The sequence below is a fragment of the Oncorhynchus mykiss genome, chromosome 14 (assembly GCF_013265735.2).
Source record: "Oncorhynchus mykiss isolate Arlee chromosome 14, USDA_OmykA_1.1, whole genome shotgun sequence".
NCBI classification, from domain to species: domain Eukaryota; kingdom Metazoa; phylum Chordata; class Actinopteri; order Salmoniformes; family Salmonidae; genus Oncorhynchus; species Oncorhynchus mykiss.
Genome location: NC_048578.1, coordinates 18,463,664 through 18,486,649, shown reverse-complemented (window position 1 = coordinate 18,486,649; position 22,986 = coordinate 18,463,664).

Below are 22,986 nucleotides of genomic sequence, written 5' to 3'. Positions count from 1 at the left end.
TTACAGCCTTATTACAAAATGATTTAAATTGTTTTTTTCATCTCATAAATCTACACACAATACCCCATAATGACAAAGCAAAACATTTTTTTTTCTTTTTTTAGATTTCTGCATATGTGTTAAAAATAAAAAACAGAATTATCACATTTACATAAGCATTCAGACCTTTTACTCAGTACTTTGTTGAAGAACCTTGGGTATGACGCTGCAAGCTTGGCACACCTGTATTTGGGGAGTTTCTCTCATTCTTCTCTGCAAATCATCTCAAGCCCTGTCAAGTTGGATGGGGAGCGTCACTGCACAGCTATTTTCAAGTCTTTCCAGAGATGTTCGATCGGGTTCAAGTCCGGGCACTGGCTGGGTCAATCAAGGGCATTCATAGACTTGTCCCTGACTTGTCCCTGACTTGTCCTGCATTGTCTTGGCTGTGTGCTTAGGGTCGTTGTCCTGTTGGAAGGTGAACCTTCGCCCCAGTCTGAGGTCCTGTGCGCTCTGGAGCAGGTTTTCATCAAGGATCTCTCTGTACTTTCCTCTGTTCATCTTTCCTTCGATCCTGACTTATTTTCCCAGTCCCTGCTGCTGAAAAACATCCCCACAGCATGATGCTGCCACCACCATGCTTCACCATAGGGATGGTGCCAAGTTTTCTCCAGACGTGACACTTGACTTCAATCTTGGTTTAATCAGACCAGAGAATATTGTTTCTCATGATTTGAGAGTCCTTTAGTTGGCTTTTGGCAAATTCCAAGCGGGCAGTCATTTTCCTTTTACAGAGGAGTGGCTTCTGTGCTGCTCTACCATAAAGGCCTGATTGGTGGAGTGCTGCAGATATGGTTGTCCTCCTGGAAGGTTCTCCCATATCCACGGAGGAACTCTGGAGCTCTGTCAGAGTGAACATAGGATTCTTGGTCAACTCCCTAAACCAAGCCCTTCTCCCCTGATTGCTCAGTTTGGCCAGGCAGCCAGCTCTAGGGAGAGTCTTGGTGGTTCCAAACTTCTTCCATTGAAGAATGATGGAGGCCACTGTGTTATTGTTGACATTCAATGCTGCAGAAATGTTTTGGTACCCTTCCCCAAATCTGTGCCTCAACACAATCCTGACTCGGAGCTCTACGGACAATTCCTTCGACCTCATGGCTTGGTTTTTGCTCTGACATGTACTGACAACTGTAGGACATTATATAGACATGTGTGTGCCTTTCCAAATCATGTCCAATCAATTGAATTCACCACAGGTGGACTCCAATCAAGTTGTACAAACATATCAAGGAAGATCAATGGAAACAGGATGCACCTGAGCTCAATTTCAAGTCTCATAGCAAAGTGTCTGAATACTTTTATAAATAAGGTACTTCTGTATTTTTTTAATTAGAATTTTACAAACATTTCTAACAACCTGTTTTCGCTTAGTCATTATGGGGTATTGTGTGTAGATTGATGAGGAAAACGATTAATCAATTTTAGATAAGGCTGTAACGTAACAAAATGTGGAAAAAGTCTGAATTCTTTCCGAATGCACTGTACAACATAAAGCTTTATACCTGCAGGCTAAAGTGCTATCAACAAATTGTATAGTACTTTGTAAATAGATTCACAGTGGGGATAAACCAACACTTCAATTTTGGAGGAATTGTTATGAAAATGCTACAGATGTGAGCCATTCAATCAAGAGTGATTTCAAGAGTGAGCTTCTACTCAGGATGAAAAGCTAACATTTTCTTCCATCTTCCATTTCTTTTGAAGCATAATTTAGCCAAACACCCCGCCGAGACAAAACGAACATACTTGCAATTAGTTGCACTTAATGAGATGACCGTCTGAAGAGATGCTTTCCATCCTCTCTGGGAAGCCCTGTTAGCCATCGCCAGACATGTGTTGCACTAGGATGCCAGGGAAAATACGTTTTTTTTAGGCTCTGGAAGTTTGTTAAACATTAATAAACAAAAATGCATCTATATTCTGACATTCCCAAAAGGCACTGTTATGTTGTCAAGTGTTATGTTCAAAGCTAACCTAGGCATTGAAAGGCTATGAATCTTACTATAATAAGTGAACATTTTGTCTTGACATCCCAAAAAGTAGTGTTATGTCGTCAACATTATTTCTGACTTTTGCATAGTTCAATGTTATTCTTGGCTCCAAAAACCTCTTGATGTGTCTGGTTTTAGTTGTCCATGGTGCTGACAATGCTGACAGTGGTTGCACATGTGCAAACTTGATGTGAATGTTTTCATTAGGGGATGGTGTGTCCATTCATTGAGGCTGTGAGTGGTTGGCACCAGCTTGACATGTCTTATTAGGGCCATATCTGGGGACTTGGCAGCAGTGGCTCTGTGCCCAAATAGCAGAGAGAGATTAGCAAAGAGAAACCCACTGAGCCCATGCACTTAGCTATCCTCACGTACACTGTGTGCAGTGTGTATGTGTGTCTGCACACACACACACACACTTGCCATTTCCCACTGTACTTGAGCCACCATCCTGTGTGTGGGTAACCAACTCCCAAATGGTGCTCCTCTCCCACCTGGTCCCCCCCTCTTTCCCCCTCCCGCCGTGTCCCTCTGACAGTCCCCAGGCTCAATGTGTGGAGAGCACCATCAAGGACATTAAAAAAATGCCTGTCGTTGGGAGAGATGCGTGCCAACTGAAGCGGTTTTAAACCTATCAAAGGGGGATCGTTTTCCTTTCATAGATCAATTAGATTTGCCTTTAATAGAGCCTTCTGTGAATCAAAGGCCCTAAAACCGGTGGTGTCTCTCCATTGATTTCCATTGATTCCCAAGATAGAGCCTCAATCAGCAGTTGAATGGTGATTTTTGTTTATGGTGGTGATTTTGTAAAATGGTATTACAAGACAAAGTTATTGGATGACTTGCTCAAAGCAAAAATATAATGGTGCTAATAATTATAATAGTTAAGTGTCCATGTTATATTTCAAAACATAGTCAATAGCCAATTATCACCATTAACTTCACATTCCAACAAACGGAATAATACAAAATATTGACAAAGAGCATTGTCGACTTTTAAGACTTGTTTAAGACCAATTTTCAAGCCTAAACAAATACAATGACTGTCTGTCTAAAATGTCAACCGTGTGTGTAACAGATGTTAAGCTTTGTGACACGGAACGTAAATGCCACCTTTTGCCCAATTTGTGTACAATGACAAGGGGTTGTAATCCATTCATCAATGTGCTAAATCAAAACAATCTGACCATAGTTTACACTCAATCTCCTGTGCAATTGCAACAGCTGACATTGTATGTAAACACTGTATGTAGGCACACTACATAAATGAGTGTGAATAAATTGTGTGCATGCATGCGAGCGTGTATTTGTGAGTGAAATAGAGATAATGATGCAAAAGTAAACACAAAGAACCAAAGTAACACGTGTCAGAAGGGTTGCGGTGGGGGACAAACAGAACAGGAGAGAATGTGTTCATGCACAATATTCTATTTTATTGGAAAACACAGCAAAACAAACAAGACCACAAACCCTTAATCTGTAGCCTAGCAGATGGTAATTGGGGTGGCTGCATTTGCATACAAATCCCTCTGTACCCTTATTCTCCTTGCCAGCGCCAGTCCTTGTACACTACACCATGCTTAGTCTACCTGAGTCACGGAACTCAGAGATAGAGAAGACTTCAAAGGTAGCTGGACCGGACAGTGTGACCAGAAGGGGTGGGGAGAAAGGAGAAATCAGTGCTGAATTTGCAACTGAGGCATGGACCATCTTCTTTTGAAGCTCCCTCTTCTACTCAAAAAACAGCCCTCAGGCTATTGAGTCAGTGTGGAATAGGTCAACAGTGTTGGTTGAAACTCTTGAACATGTTTATCTTCCTGGACTTTGCCCAAATGGCTAGGCAGTCTTTGTGAATTATAGGATCTCGTTGACTGACAGTGCCTTAGATTCTTAAAGTCCTAACAGGTAGCCTGTTTGAGTTATCCACATAGGCAGTGGGTACTAAAATGTGTTAGCACCAGGGTCTAAGGAATTCTCCAAGTCCATACTACAATAATATGTCACGGGGAAATCTGCAGTACTGTAAGTCTTATTTAGCCACATCAACTGAGAAGTAGTCTGCTTTTGTACTTCCTTGTGTGTAGTCTCTCTTGAAAGTGGTAGCCATTCTGCCAATATCAGTACGCTGGGAGCAGGAAATTGACAAATAGGCTTGTCTCTCACATTTCTAAATGGCTGGTGTGATGAATAACACGGTTCCTTCACAGCATTGCTCCAAAATGACAAGGGGCTTTAATTCGTTCAGAGTGAAGAGAAAATTATTCCGAAATGACGCGTTGCACAAGTAATGATGCATGATCCTTTTAAACAGGTGTATGGAACTTGTTTGCTTCTTCAAGTGTCCTTGCATGTACAGTGTTTGCGTATGCCCTTACGGGAAACCACATGATTTTCAAGTTTCAAAAACACATGTTTTCACGTGACCATGTGATCTTATGTGAAGTTAATGTGAAAACATGTGACAACACATAAAGCAACATGTGATTACATGAAACTACATGTGAAGTGTTCAAAAAACACTTTTTAACATGATTTCACGTGACATTTTGTGAAAATCCTCATAGAACTTTATGGTCTGGTGTAATGATGTTTTTGTAGGACTTGAGAGCATTGACTCTCCTCACCTCTCGAGAAGGCCTTGTACTATCCTTATTCATAACCACTGAGTCTTACCATCCATTCAGTCACTAAGGAGCCTTCTGTCAGAGTTATAGGAGATAGATGTGTACTATCCTTATTCATACAGTGGCTTGCGAAGGTATTCACCCCCTTGGCATTTTTCCTATTTTGTTGCCTTACAACCTGGAATTAAAAAGGATTTGGGGGGGGGGGGGGGGGGGGGGGGGGTTATATAATTTGATTTACACAACATGCATACCATTGTGAAACAAACAAGAAATAACACAAAAAACAGAACTTGAGCGTGCATAACTACTCACCTCCCCAAAGTCAATACTTTGTACAGCCACCTTTTGCAGCAATAACAGCTGCAAGTCTCTTGGAGTATGTCTCTATAACCTTGGCACATCTGGCAACTGGGATTTTTGCCCATTCTTCAAGGCAAAACTGCTCCAGCTCCTTCAAGTTGGATGGGTTCCCCTGGTGTACAGCAATCTTTAAGTCATACCACAGATTCTCAATTGGATTGAGGTCTGGGCTTTGACTAGGCCATTCCAAGACATGTAAATGTTTCTTCTTAGATCACTCGAGTACTGCTTTAGCAGTATGCTTAGGGTCATTTTCCTGCTGGAAGGTGAACCTCCATCCCAGTCTCAAATCTCTGGAAGACTGAAACAGGTTTCCATCAACAATTTCACAGTATTTAGCGCCATCCATCATTCCTTCAACAAATAATTTATTGTCGAACTGGGATTCTTGGGAGTGCATTCGGATGAAGATCATCAAAGGTAAGTGAATATTTATAATGCTATTTCTGACTAATGTTGACTGCGCAACATGGCGGATATTTATTTTGGCTGGTTTGGGCTCTGAGCGCCGTACTCAGATTATACTTTTTCCGTAAAGTTTTTTTGAAATCTGACACAGCGGTTGCATTAAGGAGAAATGTATCTATATTTCCATGTATAACACATGTATTTTTATCAACATTTATAATGAGTATTTCTGTAAATTGATGTGGCTCTGCAAAATCACTGCATGTTTTGAAACTACTGAACGTAACATGCCAATGTAAAATGTAATTTTTGGATATAAATATGAACTTTACCGAACAAAACATACATGTACTGTGTAACATGATGTCCTATGAGTGTCATCTGATGAAGATCATCAAAGGTTAGTGATTCATTTTATATCTATTTGTGCTTTTTCTGACTCCTCTCTTTGGCTGGAAAAAATGGCCGGGGCTTTCTGTGACTTGGTGGTGACCTAACATAACCGTCATTTGATTTATGAGATTTCTGTTGATTTGTATTTGGTGCTCTGCAATTTCATTGGCTGTTGGCGAGATTCCCAGACAGGATAACTAAGGTTGGGAAAGTAAATACATAAGTCAGTCATAACGAGGCTAATAGGCTAGCGTACATGTGTCTAACACAAGCCCGCGGGTCGAATTGGATACACAAGCGAGTATAAATTAGTCAACAAGTCCTCTACTTTATGAAATTACAGCCAGATGCTCAACTTCAACTGCGCTGCTTATGTGTGTCTCATTTACAGAGCGCAGAGGAGGGCAAGTGTGCAGACACATGATACAGTCCTAGCTAGGCTACTAAAATGTTGTAGTCTGGCTTTGGTTTTTAAAGCTTGACAATGAATAACCAAAAAACTAATGCAAAGGAGAAAGATGTAGGCCTATTACAGCATCATTTGAGCATTAGGCTAGGCTGGCTACTCAACTACAATACATTTTGCGTGCACCATATAGCAATACTGCATTCAACCTCAGCGGTGATCAATGCAGTGCAGCAAAAAAAACTGTTTTTAATTTCAATGTTATAACAACCTATAGCAACATTTGTTATTTGGAGTTATTAAATCATTTTCGATTAGGCTTGCAGCATATTATGCACATATGCAAGCATAGCAGCAAAGGATGGACAAATTATTTATCTCTTCTTTTGTTTTAATATGTTAAAATGCTATATACAGCATCCTATTTACATAAGCGGACATTGTAAAGGGACATGTTTTTTCTGATAAAACAATAGCCAATTTGGGTCGCAGTTGCAAGTTTGTTTTGTAAAAACAGAAGTTTGATACCCATGGGCTAGACTATCTATTTATGGCGCTAGCTATTTATTTAGCAAGCTAAAAACATAGAGCCTAATGTTAGCTAGCTGCTGGGAGGATTTCATGTCATTGGAAGACTGGGTGAGTGACCCTTTTCCCCCCTCATATAGTGTTTTGGTGGCGACAGCTAGATATGCAGGTGTCATTTGGTTAGCTAGCATGACATGTGAATCACTTTGCTAGCTAGCTAGCTATGCAGAACTTGAACGACTGTTATCCACAGTTAGCATATATCTTAGTTGCCAATCAAATGTATTTGGCATCGATCAAATGGTAGGTCAGGCAAGTTCCCATCCAGTTGTCAAAACATGGGTTGGGACAAGCATGGATTGGGAGGCAAGCTGCAGAAGGACGAGCAGGCTACTATTCCCCATCGTTTATCAGCGCAAGTTTTGATGGCCAACTAGCTGAAAAAGTTTTAGAGAGTCGATCTAATGTTTCCTTGTTAGATTTTAGCTCATCTCGCTCTGGCTAGCATTAGTTGTTAATCTTGTTGTTGTTCATGTGCATAGGCAACTGAGGAAAAAAGTCTACCTTTCCATGGTTGTTTGATCAATAGTAATGTGAAGTTCCAAAATGTATTTGCATAAATCCTTTCAGGTGTATTTTGTGACTTTTGCCGAAACTGTTCTAATGATCTAAAGTCCCGCTGTTGGTACTGATTGTAAACACACAGCCCAGTTCAAAGTGAATGACGGAAGGCCTGTGTGGCAAATGGCTATTTTACATATACAGTTGGAGTCATTAAAACTCGTTTTTCAACCATAAATTTCAACCACAAATGTCTTGTTAACAAACTAGTTTTGGCAAGTTGGTTAGGACATCTACTTTGTGCATGACACTAGTAATTTTTCCAGCAATTGTTTACAGACAGATTATTTCACTTATCATTCACTGTATCACAATTCCAGTGGGTCAGAAGTTTACATACACTAAGTTGACTGTGCCTTTAAACAGCTTGGAAAATTAAAGAAAATGATGTCATGGCTGTAGAAGCTTCTGATAGGCTAATTGACATCATTTGTGTCAATTGGTGTACATGTGGATGCATTTCAAGGTATACCTTCAAACTCAGTGCCTCTTTGCTTGACATCATCGGAAAATCAAAAGAAATCAGCCAAGACCTCAGAAAGAAATTGTACACCTAAAAGTATCTATATCCACAGTTAAACAAGTCCTACATTGAGATAACCTGAAAGGCCGCTCAGCAAGAAAGAAGCCACTGCACCAAAACCACCATTAAGAATCCAGACTACGATTTGAAACTGCACATGGGGACAATGATCATACTTTTTGGAGAAATATCCTCTGGTCTGATGAAACAAAAATAGAACTGTTTGGCCATAATAACCATCGTTATGTTTGGAGGAAAAAGGGGGAGGCTTGCAAGCCGAAGAACACCATCCCAACCGTAAAGCACGGGGGTAGCAGCATCATGTTGTGGGGGTGCTTCACAAAATAGATGGCATCACGAGGCAGGAAAATTATGTGGATATATTGAAGCAACATCTCAAGACATCAGTCAGGAAGTTAAAGCTTGGTTGCAAATGGGTCTTCCAATTGAACATTCACCCCAAGCATAATTCCAAAGTTGTGGAAAAATGGCTTAAGGACAACAACGTCAAGGTATTGGAGTGGCCATCACACAGCCCTGACCTCAACCCTATAGAAAACGTGCGAACAAGGAGGCCTACATATCTGGCTCAGTTACACCAGCTCTGTCTGGAGGAATGGGCCAAAATTCACCCAATTTCTTGTGGAAAGCTTGTAGAAGGCTACCCAAAATGTTTGACCCAAGTTAAACAATTGGACGGCAATGCTACCAAATACTAATTGAATGTATGTCAACTTCTGACCCACTGGGAATGTGATGAAATAAATAAAAGCTGAAATAAATCATTCTATCTACTATTATTCTGACATTTCACATTCTTAAAATAAAGTGGTGATCCAAACTGACCTAAGACAGGGAATTTTTACTAGGATTAAATGTCAGGAATTGTGAAAAACTGAGTTTAAATGTATTTGGCTAAGGTGTATGTAAACTTGCGACTTCAACTCTAGGCCTACTGTAGCTCTGATTGGCTAATGCACACCGGTCTGCTTAGACTCCGGTTCTGGACAATACAGTTGTTTTTATTATGTTTTATTTACTTAGGTAGCTACATTGCTAACCACCACCTATTGATGATCAATCAATCAAATGTATTTATAAAGCTCTTCTTACATCAGCCGATGTCACAAAGTGCTGTACAGAAACCCAGCCTAAAACCCCAAACAGCAGGCAATGCAGACTTAGAAGCACAGTGGCTAGGAAAAACTCCCTAGAAAGGCAGGAACCTAGGAAGAAACCTAGAGGAACCAGGCTCTGAGGGGTGGCCAGTTCTCTTCTGGCTGTGCCGGGAGGAGATTATAACAGTACATGGCCAAGATGTTCAAGTGTTCATAGATGACCAGCAAGGTTAAATAATAATAATCACAGTGGTTGTAGAGGGTGCAACAGGTCAGCACCTCAGGAGTAATTGTCTGTTGGCTTGTCATAGCCGATCATTCAGAGTTAGCGACAGCAGGTGCGGGACAAGGTAGCACGTCCAGTGAACAGGTCAAGGTTCCATAGCCGCAGAAGGAACAGTTGAAACTGGAGCAGCAGCACGACCAGGTTGACTGGGGACAGCAAGGAGTCATCAGGCCAGATAGTCCTGAGGCATGATCCTAGGGCTCAGGTCCTCAGAGAGAAGAGAGAAGAGAGAAAGAGAGAAAGGGAGAAAGAGAGAGAGGGAATTAGAGGTAGCATACTTAAATTCACACAGGAAACCGGATAAGACAGGAGAAATGCTCCGGATATAACAGACAGATCGTAGCCCTTGACACAAACTATTGGAGCATAAATACTGGAGGCTGAGACAGGAGTACAGACTACAATCCCTGGCTCTCGGTGTTGGGGAAGCTACTCTGAAAATATAGTTTACCTTCATCGACACTGATTGAAGTGGATTAACATGTGACATTGGCTAGCTTTCACCTGGATTCACCTGGCCTGCCAATGTCATGGAAAGAGCTGGTGTTCCTAATGTTTTGTACGCTCAATGTATAGTTTACTTGACTTAAGTAACTTTGATTACAAAAAAAATCATATCATATTGGTCACTATGCCAGGGTTATCCCGAAATAAGACTGTCACTGTACCACATTGCCGGCTTGGCTGGGCCACAATGTAAAGATTTCACAGCAAGTGTAACTGATATTTAGTAATGACAGAGTAACTTTGATTGCCAATGACATTGTTGTGAATTGTGAAACAGGTGGTTCATGAATTCTAAACATTATAATGTTCCTCAATTAATTCAGCGCATTTCAGCAGTAGGCCTAAGCTATCAAGTGTGTGCTCTCAGGACTCACTGAGTGCACCTCAAGTAGGCTATAGCATTGTCGAATAATACAAACTCTAATGGCAGTCAAGCAAAAGTCAATTGACCAAAGTCTTTTGTTGTTATATTTATTAAATAGTTTTCATGAAATCATTTGTGAGATGAGATGATTTCCACCCAATCACAAGGGCTCCTGAGTGGCGCAGAGGTCTAAGGCATCTTGGTGCAAGAGGCATCACTACAATCCTTGGTTCGAATCCAGGCTAAATCATATCCCGCCGTGATTGGGAGTACCATAGGGTGGCGCACAATTGGCTCAGCATTGTCCGAGTTTGGCCGGGGTAGGCCGTCATTGTAAATAAGAATTGGTTCTTAATTGACTTGCCAAGTTAAATAAAAAATAAACAAAAGATGAAGACAAGGTGGAACTGGAAAATGGACAGGGATGTGTCTGACCTAAATGCACCACCATCAAGCAACTTAAAGAAGAGATCATCTGGCTGTTAGCTTGGCTGCGAGAAAAAGATAACCTGCTTTCTAAGTACACGGCCTTGCTGTAACCCAGGCAACACAAATCTCGGTTTTAAATGCCTCCTATAGCAAAGCTGTCGATGAGTCAGGTGGTATTGAACTGTCCCAATCCAATGGACCAATGTTAAGCTCAACTCCGCGGCCCACGGGAGACTGGACACTTGCAAGGCGTAGTAGATCAGGGAGGCAGTCTAGTCACCCTTAATCTATCAGAGAATCTGATCCAGCTATCAAACAGCTTTGCCCCACTTGAGACAAACCTAACAGCCCTGGCAGTCAGCACAGATTCTGAGTGTATACCAACTGCCAGTGTCCACCCAGTGACACCCTCCCCCACGGCCTCCACCTTCCTGGGGTTTCGGACGCCAAAGATTGTTGCTGGTGTGAAGAGTCAGGCTAGCTTGGCTCCATCCACCCTGCCCGAGGTAGTCCCAACCTGCTCCCACTCTTTCTTCCCCATCGGATTCCATCACGATCGCCATCATTGTGGGCAGCTCGATGGTGAGAGATTTTGGCCTGCCTACGGTCTGTGGAATGGCTAAGGTCCACTGTCACCCAGCAGCCGTGTCCATGACATCAACTCCCTCCTGCCCACAGTTCTGGCCAACTACTCTAATATTGACACCATTGTCACTCTTAGGTTTTAATGGTCTTCGCTTTAGGTGATCTTAGGAAGGACTACAAAAAAATGTAAACACCATCGCTAGCACAGAGAAGAAAATAATTATCTCTGGCCCCTTCCCGTGCTTCCGAAGGATTTTGGAACGTTTCAGCCACCTTGTTGCCCTGAACGAGTACTTGAAGAAGCTTAGTAACAACAGGAGTCTCTTTTTTGACCATTTTGACACCTAACCACAGAGGATCCAGGATTATTTCCAGCAACATTACAAACTGTTTTAGAGACTGGCAGACAGGGTCTGGTAGTGCTCCAGTCTTCCCATTAAGAATATGCAACAGAGGACTTGGAAGGTATATCAACTTCTATAGAAATGGCACTATAGTTTTTGTGGGTAACTTAATTTATGTTCCTTTAACTCTGCCTTCAAGTGAGTTCATAAAAACTGTAATCTCCTACCATTCTGATAGATTGGAGACTGTCATAAAAACTTTCTCACGAATGACCTCATTACTGAGTGCAAAGTTGATTGCATGTTTCTCACTGAAACATGGCTGTCTTCAGACTGTAGTGCCGCTCTTATTGAAGCTTCCACCCGGACTACAGCTTTTCATATCAAAAAAGGGTGGGAGGATAGCCTCTTTTTTACTAATGCTCTGAGCTGTAAGTACATTTCATTTGGCGATTTTGGGTCTTTTGAGCATCATGCTATACTGTTTATGTGTCAGCCACCAGTGCTAGCCATATCCCTGTAGGCCACCAAAGCACTGCCCCACTTTCTTTACTGATTTCTCTGAACTATTGTCTATTGTCCTTGAGAACTATGATAACATCATTGTGTTGGGCGATTTTAATATTCATGTTGAAAAAGAGACTGACTCCAAGACTATTACATTGATTCATCTTTTGAGCTCTATGCACTTTATCCAACTTGTTACTGGGCCTACACATAACCGCGGCCATATTCTGGACATGGTAAATAACAAAGGGCTTTCAATTGACATATCCTCTATTGTTGATGATGCTTTATCTGATCACCACTGTATTTTTTATTACCTTGTTGCCTGTAGTACAGGGTAATACTGAATTACTTATTAAGGAAACACACCTCTGAAGTTGCTACAGATTTTGAGTGTATGAACAATTCTGCCTTCCTCTTGTGATGATTTAGTTGATAACTTTAACAGCAAATTAAGGTCAACCATTGATGCCATAGCTTGGTTGAAGGTTGAAAAAGGCCACTGGTCTAAACAAAATTATGTGTCAAGCGATAATCAGGCAGGTCTGATGACAAAAGAGAAAGACATTTCCTTCCTACTTTACCCATATTTTATTTTTGCAAAAAAAGTAGTGCGTAGTTCCAGTAGTTAGCTACACCGCTACATGGCAAAAAAAAGTTATTACCTACTGAAAACACTACCTAGATTTGAGTTTTGTTCAACTACCACCAAGCCACAGCAAAATGGAATTAAATGACTAGTTGAACTATGTAGTTCACCACACCTCAAGACTGCCTGCTCTTCACTGCTGTAACGATTTTCTTCTTCCTCTGACGAGGAGTATGAAATATCGGACCAATGCGCAGCGTGGTAAGTGTCCACAATATATTTATTAAACTGAACACAGAATACAAAATACAAGAGAAATAAATGAAAACATACAGGCTGCCTAAGTATGGTTCTCAATTAGAGACGACGATCGACAGCTGCCTCTGATTGGGAACCATACCAGGCCAAACACAGAAATACATAACCTAGAATACACAACATAGAATGCCCACCCCAACTCACGCCCTGACCAAACTAAAACAGAGACATAAAAAAGTAACTAAGGTCAGGATGTGACAACTGCAAAGCGAGCCTGCTGAACTGAACAGCAAGTTCTGAGAGAAGTGAAGGCTTTAGAACCTAATGTTGTCTGTACATTGTAGCCAATTTATAGTTGATCAATCTATTGCAAAATATATAGCCCTTCTCTATTTCAGGGGGGTTTGCTTATTAATTTAGTGTTTCCATGATATTCTGTTGATTGCCTCCAGAGCTAATTTTGACATCAAATCCTTTGTGCCATTTGGCCTTCTATACGTGGTTGAGTTAGTGAGTGAGTGAATGAGGCAAAGAAGTAGTTTGGGAGGGAGGGAAAGAGAGAGTGAGTAAGGGAAAGGAGTGAGTGAGGCAAAGAGGGAGTGAGTGAGGGATAGTGGGAGTGAGTGAGGAAAAGGAGTGAGTGAGGGAAAGCATGAATGCGCAATTTTTTGTTTATGCACTTTATTTTGTATTGCTTATAATTGAACCAATAAATGTGTTTTTTTATATATAGATCTGCCTTGTTGCAACTCAAACAATAAATTAACTCAGTTCATACTGTACATGTACTTTATCCCTACCTTTTTCAATGTATGGAAACGATCAACAATGTTCAGGTAATTTTAGAGAAATGAAATTAGATACTTTTTACTTGAGTAGTATTTTACACCAGTAGTTTTACTTCTACTTGAATAGGATATTCCAGTACTATTTTCACCTCTGCTGTTATCACAGCTAATGATGAGAACCATTTGATCCCATCAGCTGCAGTGGCGCGTGCATTACTGATTGTGCACCACCACCCTCCTGTGTAACTCAACTCAATCACACTCTCAAGCCTAATTACCTTCAGCCCTCACCACCTGCAGCTCACCACTAATCCACCGCTAAGCTGTCTAACCTAAAGGGGTTACACACATAAATAATTGTTTAGGTGCTCGCACGCACGCACGCACCTACACAATTGTGTGCACTCACACACACACACACACGCACACTTGTGTGAACACATGTAAATGCACACACTCATGCAGAAAGACACACACCCAAACACACACCCACAAACAGTGTTATAATAGTACAAAATAAATCTTAAACTGAAAGAAAACCAGCTTCTCTATCAAGAATGTATGCAAATTGAATGCAGACTGTGGCAAATCAAAAGTTAATGAATGTAAACAAAATGCACAAAAGGAATGATGTACACTTTCCTGATCTTTGAGTTGATACAAAGGTAAAAAAAATAAAAAAAAGGTAAGTATAAACAAACAATGTTTCCTTCATTCTCTCATTAAGTGACTGTTCTACAGTGTCCACAAAGTGTTCCTGAATTACTCAACAAGTAAATAGTCAAAGCCTAGATCAATATCCCTGGCAGGCTTGGGCAGTGTTAGCATTAGGCAACGTGTCAAACTCATTCCACAGGGGGTCGAGTGTCTGCAGGTTTTTCACCTGGTTCTCTAGGGCTTAATTGAAAGGAAAAAAACAGAAACCAGCAGACACTAGGCCCTCCATGGAATGAGTTTGACACCCCTGCATTAGGCTAATAGATAACCTAACCCAGGGCTCTCCAACCCTGTTCCTGGAAAGCAAACCTCCTGTAGGTTTTCACTCCAACCCCAGTTGTAACGATCCTGATTCAGCTTATCAACTAGCTAATTATTAGAATGAGGTGTGTTAGATAGGGTTGGAGCGAAAACCTACAAGACAGTAGCTCTCCAGGAACAGGGTAATGGAGAGCCCTGACCTCATTGGTGGTCCAGTGCTTCTGTGGAGGTTATACGTGTTGCACAGTTGGCTGTTTAATTGTCATCCAACTGGGAGGAAATTATGGTTTATGAACCCAGCAACAAATAAAGCTGATCCTCTCTCGAGTCACTAATGAGCAGCCTAGCATATTGCCTTATTTGTCGACAATACAAATGTTGGTAATTTTCGCTTTTATCGAGCAAACATTGAGATTCTGACATGTTTAATGAGAACCAATTCCCCAATTAGGTCTGTAATTGAATTATTACCATATATTTGTTAGGGCACGAGAAGGGAGAAAGACAAGCTTGATTGCGGTGTCACCTCTGTGGCGTGGTGGCAGGTGGTGGGCAACAGCTGGCAGGTCCTGTCACGGCTGCCCATTGTCCCAATCTTCCAGCTGCCCAGCTGGCCCTCGCCATCCCATGCCTGGCCTCGGCCGCCTCGGTCCTCTCTCTCAGGGCATCATGGGATACTTCAGCCGAGTGTCATCCGCCACCCGCCTGCCTCTTGTGTACCGCTAGCCTGGGAAAATGAATGTGTCGGCCAAGGACATTTGGCATGGGCTGTACTGTGATAAAGTGTTTGTGTGTGCTCATGTGCCTGTGTGCTCGCCTGCTTGCATGTTTATGTGAGCCAGTTTGAGTGTGTGCGATCGTGCGTGTGTCCTCTACAAAAATACCAGAATATCCCCATATATTTATTAGTGAGTGTTGTAAACGAAGCATGTTGCCAGCCCTTGTCCTCATAGCTCTGGGATCAGGCTTTGACAGGGTGAGGTCAATAGATCACGTGCCTGCTCTCCAACATTTCTCTCCACAGCTTAACAAGTCAAGGGCAGAGTCCATGACTAACATAACAGCTAAGAATAAAGGGTATGAAGGTCAGAATTATTTTGTTAGACTTATGTTGCTATTTCTCTCATACTTCCTCCAGCAAACTATTGTCACTGGTCAAATGGATGAGTGTGTTTTGTTTTCTGTAGATCTCAGAGTTTAGTTTACGGAAGCATATATCCCTGACGTCAAACAGCTGCGTTGCTTTGCAAAATGACATATTTCAGTCATGTAATGACTTCTCGAATTGGCTTCACAGCTAAACCAAGATTACATCCTAATGTATCAAAATGGCAGTTTGAAGTGACTCAAATACAATTGTTTTGAATATCTGATTCTAACCTATTCTTTTTCCTGCAGTCTGAACAGCCAAAAAGCACATGGAATCAGATATTTCAAACCAGATTTGTATCTTTGGAATCAGATACAAATCTGATTCCTGGCAATACGACATTGTCTGAACAGTCAAATCTGAATTATTTTCCCTCAAGCATATCTTGTTGCTCGCTAGCTACTATGTCTACAGTTTTGATTGGAACATGTGGTAACTAACTAGCTTGTTCACTGTTTACAAACAAATTAATGAATGTGCTAGAAAGCTAAACAGCTACGTAACTAGCTAGTTGACTCCTGTGGCTAGCCAAAAATGACTTGTTTTTAAAGTTGGATCATCTAATCCTTTGAGACTTTAAAAGTGCACTATTATTTTGAACGTTCAAAATAACTGGTAAACATCCATGGCAGGCCATGTTGTCACGTTAGCTTGCTACATAACGTATGAGTGATAAGAAGCACCACCACCAATCAGCCTACACCACTGAGCACACACCCGTCCTTACTAAGACAACTAGCGTAGCCATGTCAAAGGACTGCTGTCTGAACACACACGTATCTGATATGGTCACTTGTAACTTGCTGTTTGGACAGTCAGTGTTCCAAAATGGATTTAAAAAACAAAATGGATTTGAGCATTAAGGTCTGCAGTGTGAAGCTATACACCGCTCCTTCTAAAACGGGGCTAAAGCACAGCAAGTGGTGTTTGCTGTGCCTTAAATCCGATTATGGCAGGTCACCTCTCTAATGAGCGAAGGTCATCCATCGCTTCATCTGTCACTGTCGTCTTTTTCACCCCCCTCTCCTCTAATTCACCTCCTCCTCTCCTTTCCTTAACAGTTAACTGCAATGCAGTGGCGGCTTTGAGAGACAGCAATGGCAAAGGGGGCATGTCAATGTTATCAGCATGCGACAGGCGCCGGCTTTGAGGGAGACCATGACTTTCCCTGCCACTCTTGCTCTCTGATCGCTGGCTAATTACCCCACCAGACCCATTTCCTTCCCAAAAAGCAGCTATGTGTTCATGTGTTAAAAAAGGCAGCCATCTTGGTAAATCAACTATTTTGGGGGAAGAGCGATTATGTTCCATCACTGGCTAAGAAGAGGTTAATCTCTCATGGACAAACTACGTAAACATAAATGGTATCGTAGAACTGTCTTTATGAGCAGTAATAGTTCCGGTGCTTGGGTTTTTCATCACTGGTTATTCAATGCAGGCACTTACTTTGATAAACAAACCATATGGCTTACCTCCTGCCAAAAGCAACAGGAGGTTATGCCAGTTAAATTCTTGGTGCGATATAATGAAACATTTCAACTACTTTTGCATTAAAAGATAGAATCAACACCATAAAGGACATTTGATCGTTGTTTGACCACACACTCTTACCGCAGATTTGACATTTGGATATGGTATTGATTTTGTTCAATGTTTAATATGGGCTACAAGCAGATAAAGGTCCCAGACTTAAAATGTGGCTGCCCCTAAAAAGCAACTAAAACAGCCTACATGGTCATTATATGATTCCTTTTCAAAGACACAATCAGGTATATCAGATTTCAAATATGCACTGGTACAATTAGGAAAAAGTTGAACAATAAAATAAGCACAGTAATTACCCTTTACTTTAGCCCATTTTTAAGAATGAGAATTGTTCCACTGATCAGACCGAATAAAGTAAATAGATTAAATCTCCTGAAGACAAGATTACATAAATCTGCCCTTACACCCTAACCAAATTATTGTTCCATTTGATGTCCCCCCTCTAGAAACCTTTGGGTTTGGGTTCACAATCTGTTTGACAAAATTATTTTCATAGTTACAAATCAGGTCACACTACTAAACTTCCCTGCTAAAACATATTGTAGGTCTGTCTGCTGTCTTTTCGTTGTCACGGCCTAAATGCCAATCAGCAAAAAGAGGGGGCTAATGCAAGTGTGGATTAAATCGACACTACGACATGCTGTCAAAAGGCTGCATTCTGCAATAGGGACAGGAGTAGCAGCAATCTTATTTTGTTGGCAATATTGTACATAAAACAGCACTACTGTGCTGCTCTTTTTACAGTTTTACGGCTCATGTACATTAGTAAGTGGTACATTGCTGCGTGCCGCTCCGTCCGCCCAGAGTGCCTAGCATGTGGGTGTGCTGGCAGCATATAGCAGCACCTTCGATTGTGTGCAAAGAATTCAGCATATTAAGTGTTTATGAAGGTCTGGTTATTAATTGTGTAGATAGTTTGAATCATTCTCTGTTTAATTAATTTATTCACAGGTAATAGTAATTCTAAACTGCTCTGGTGACAAACTTTGTTGCTCTGTCTCCAATCATCCACATGGCTGGGAGAACCTATTCAGGTAAGTATGTATATACATTTTGAAAATGTAAAAAAACCCACTATTATTAGCTACCTAGACAACTTTACACACTATATAGATAGCTAACTAAGTGAATAAAATATCACCAGCTACCTAACTTCATATAAGCTAACTATCTTGATGTATTTATCATTGTAAATTAAAAACACAAACTCCAAATGCATTAGTAGGTAGTGTCGTGTCTTTACTATATTTAAATTGAAATATAAAAGATTCTCTGTAATTAGTATTATGCAATTAAACTGATTAATCATGTAACTGTAATTAACTAGGAAGTCGGGGCACCAAGGAAAATATTTAGAATGCAAAGTTATCATTTCCTAAAATAACTTTTCAGATATTTTATATCTGATCAAACAGTCTTCTGATTAATTAATTCTTTATTTTAGTTAGTCTCATTCCAACCGTTGTAAACAGTTGGTTATCTGCACGAACCCAGTCTTCACTATGAGTCATCCATACATCAATTGTCTTAGATCATTTATTTATTACTAACTAAGTAATTCACAGAAATGCATAAACAAACAAAGTCAATATGGTTACAAGAAATGATAAGGGAATGTGCCCTAGTGGGCTAAACTGGCATCGCGGCTTGTTGGACAAAACGGGGAGTGGGTGTCAGCTGAGAAGTCACTACAGAGTTAATAATTATAACAATTGAAATGCTAATCCTTTACTCACTCATTCGGGAACAATTGCAATCAATATATATATTTACGCTCAGTGTGTCGTCTTGATCGCTGGTGAAAAGTTTGTTTCTTTTGTAGAATTGTTTGTCTGCTGCCCTCTCTCTCTCTCTGTTGTGGTTAGAGTGGATTGTTCAGAGTGACATTAGTTCATTTGTTATAGAATGGATTTTTCGGCGGTTGTCGTTCTTCGCGTTCAATGATACCGCATTCCTAGCTGCAGACAACTAATTAATATCAAAGACTTGTTCTTATTCTGTCGGTATCGATAGTCTAAGAGTTTAACCACGTGGTATGGTTAAAAGATTCAGCAATGGTCTACAACCTTTGTACTCCCGTGATTGAGAGAAACATGGTCTGGTGATAATTTCTCAAAGTTGGGTTTTATTTGGAATTGCAGAAAAGGGGCTGTCCCAGGATGCCTAACCCTAACTGGGCTCAGGGGCGGTCCTCTGATTTAGTTAAACAGGGAATTGGAGTTTCCTTCATTAAACAGTCCAAAATCACATTGTAAAATTGTGTAAACAGTATCATACTCATTCATTTATCTTTTACAACAATTAGATGTAAACCTCATATCTGAGGCTATTATATAAACAGCGTTATGGTAATGTGGCCACACCGTCTCCCATGAGCTTCCCCACATTGTAACAAACGGACCAGTTCGTAGCTGGATTCTTCACCAATCTTTTATACCTTCTCCAGAACATAAATGTTGTTCGGACCTCAAGTTCTGTGAGGTGGAAGAAATTCCTTTGTTCTCTATGAAAATTTACTCTGTCTCTATACTGTGGCCATGAGGAGAATATCTCCTCCAGGAATTTACGACCTCTCTCTGACCACAGCAGCTTGGGTGTAGGAGACAGGGGGGTAGCAGGATTGTGCATAGAAAAGGCCGGTGCAGAGGGAGGGGTGCTCGCTGTACCCAAAGAGGGCAACGTCATGTCAACAGGCTCTTTTAAGAGTCACACATATCGGAAAAAAATAATAACAATTAGACACCCTACAGTATCACCCACACACTCGTGTATAAATCTGATTGATGGATTGTGTTGTGCAGTAAGCAGGCTCAGGTATATAACTGTGGCTCCTTCCACCTTCAAAGAATATGGCAAGAGGACCAAGCATGGAGAATAGTTAGACACTTCATTATTTATATAACTACGCTATATTGTTTGTCCTGGTGTGTCTGTTCATGTTTTTCAGTATAAAGTTGTCGTGTTTTTGGCTATGCCGGATTAAGTGATATGACATGCTATTCTATAAAATCCTTTATCTGTAATTAATATTACATGATTGAGCTAATCATGTAAATGTAATTAACTAGAAATGCGGGGCACCACGAAAGAGTGTTTATAGAGCTGTTATCTTCCGAATAAACTCTTAAAGACCTAGTAATATTTTACGTCAATAGCAGTCAATATTTATCGTCACCTTATTTCAGTCTCATCTGAAAGTTGTAAATTCTTGTAAATTCTTCACTGACCCTGGCTAACAAGTTGAATCAGCAATACAAAATTGGGTTTAATTATTTACTAAATACCTAACTAATCACACAGAATTACATATACACAGGATGCTAATTATGTCATACAGAAAACGTCCCTGGTTGACGGAACCTGTATGACAGCTGGTTACACAAAGAGAGGGGGTTGGGCTTGAATGAAAGAGCGGGAATACTGAGGAACAAAGGGAGAAGCTAAGCTTTCGTAAATACAGTATCTTATGCATTCTAAATTACCGCCCATTTGGAAAAGGAAAATGCAATAAATATTTACTCTGAGCTGCGCTTCGGTAAGTTGATCGTAGATGCTGGCCGTGTTGGCCAACAGAGATCTTCCTGTCCTCGGAAGAATGTCTCTGGTGGTAAATTGGATACATTGTAGTATCTTCGTTGTGTGTTAGACTGGCTACGTCGTCCATCCTTTCCTAGCCCAAGTTTACAGCTGCGGTTGCTAACTCAACGGCTAGGATTTCTCACTTCTTTAGTGAATAAGAGTTCAAAGTTCATACCATTCACAACCAAAGCTCATGCTGAGGTTAGCTTCATCTGTAGTTATTATCTGAATCCTTCTGACATCAGACCGTCTTCCTAATGTACCTGGGACAGGAGGTTACATTTTCGTCAAGGGTTTATATAGTGGAGGGAGAGAAGGGTGTGTTTCATAGTTTATAACTCATGTCTCTTCACAGGGGAGGGCCACCGATTGAGCAGAGCTCTAACCTTATGAAAACCCAATTCTCTCATTTGGAAGCTAAAATTACATTTAATCTTTTCACAAATAGTTTCATATTTAAACATTTAAATTGCACAACAATTCCCAGTGAAACTGATAACTAGAATGTGTAGACATTCCCAGATACAGTCTATGTCGTCCTGTCATCAGTCATAATGTCTCAGATGACAACCGAACTGACATCATATTCATTAACCTCTTACAGCCACCGAGACGCCAGCGTCTCACCTAGCCAACAGGAAATGGAAATGCGTAACGCCAAATGCTAATAGTACTCGCTAAAACTCAAATTTTCATTAAAACACACATGCAGGGTACTGAATTAAAGCTACACTCGTTGTGAATCTAGCCAACATGTCAGATTTTTAAAATGCTTTTCGGCGAACGCATGAGAAGCTATTATCTGATAGCATGCAACCCCCCGAAATACCTGAAGGGGACGTAAACAAAAATAATTAGCGTAGCCGGCGCTACACAAAACGCAGAAATAAAATATAAAACATTCATTACCTTTGACGAGCTTCTTTGTTGGCACTCCTATATGTCCCATAAACATCACAATTGGGTCTTTTTTTTCGATTAAATCCATCCACGTATACCCAAAATGTCCATTTATATAGCCCGTCTGATCCAGGAAAAAAATGCTTTCCAAAACGCGACGTCATTTTTTTTAATTAAAAAAGTTGCCTATAAACTTTGACCAAACACTTCAAACTACTTTTGTAACCCAACTTTAGGTATTTGTAAACGTTAATAATCGATCAAATTGATCACGGGGCGATCTGTATTCAATAGCAGCTACTCTTGAAATCATGGTCCATTGTCTCTCTCCCATAAGCCTCCTCCTGTGTACTGGATGACAGGAAGTGCCTATTTCTCATTTCACCAAGGATTCATTCCAATTCAATTGCCAGTACTGGCGACATCGTGTGGAAGCTGGAGGAACTGTAAACTGGCCGCTATCTATTTTCTCTTGCCATAGACAATTCAGAGACTGGCGGATGAATACCTTTTTTTTTTGTGACCAGGTTTTTCTTGGGATTTTGCCTGCTGTTCACGTTCTGTTATAGTCACAGACATGATTTAACCAGTTTTAGAAACTTCAGAGTGTCTATCCACACATACTAATCATATGCATATACTATATTCCTGGCATGAGTAGCAGGACGTTGAAATGTTGCGCGATTTTTAACAAAATGTTGAAAAAATTCAAGAGAGCTCTAAGTACCAACACATATTTTCCACTGGTTCTATTACCGAAATATGGTTCCTTTCCCCCCACCGTTTGATGTTCCCAGACTCTCTATGTTTAACAAAGGCTATTCAAGAGTCCTTCAGTAGAGTCAAGAGAGACAGGGGAGAAAGGTATTTATGGGGGGTTCATAAACCTTACCCACAGGCCAACATCATGACAAAGTACTCTGCAGCCAGTCGGTGTGTACACTAGGTAAGGCCACGCACGGATGAGCGCACACGCACACCTTTTGAACAATGTCACTTAAACTAGTGTATTTTCTCAATAACAGTCTCCCTACCTCACTTCATCCCTCTCCCCCTTCTCCCTAAATAATCTTATATCAGCTGTGTTGGTGAACGCCTCCTAGGTCGACACAGTACGGTAGAGAGTTACCACATCCGGTGAACAGGTCAGTGTTCCATAGCAG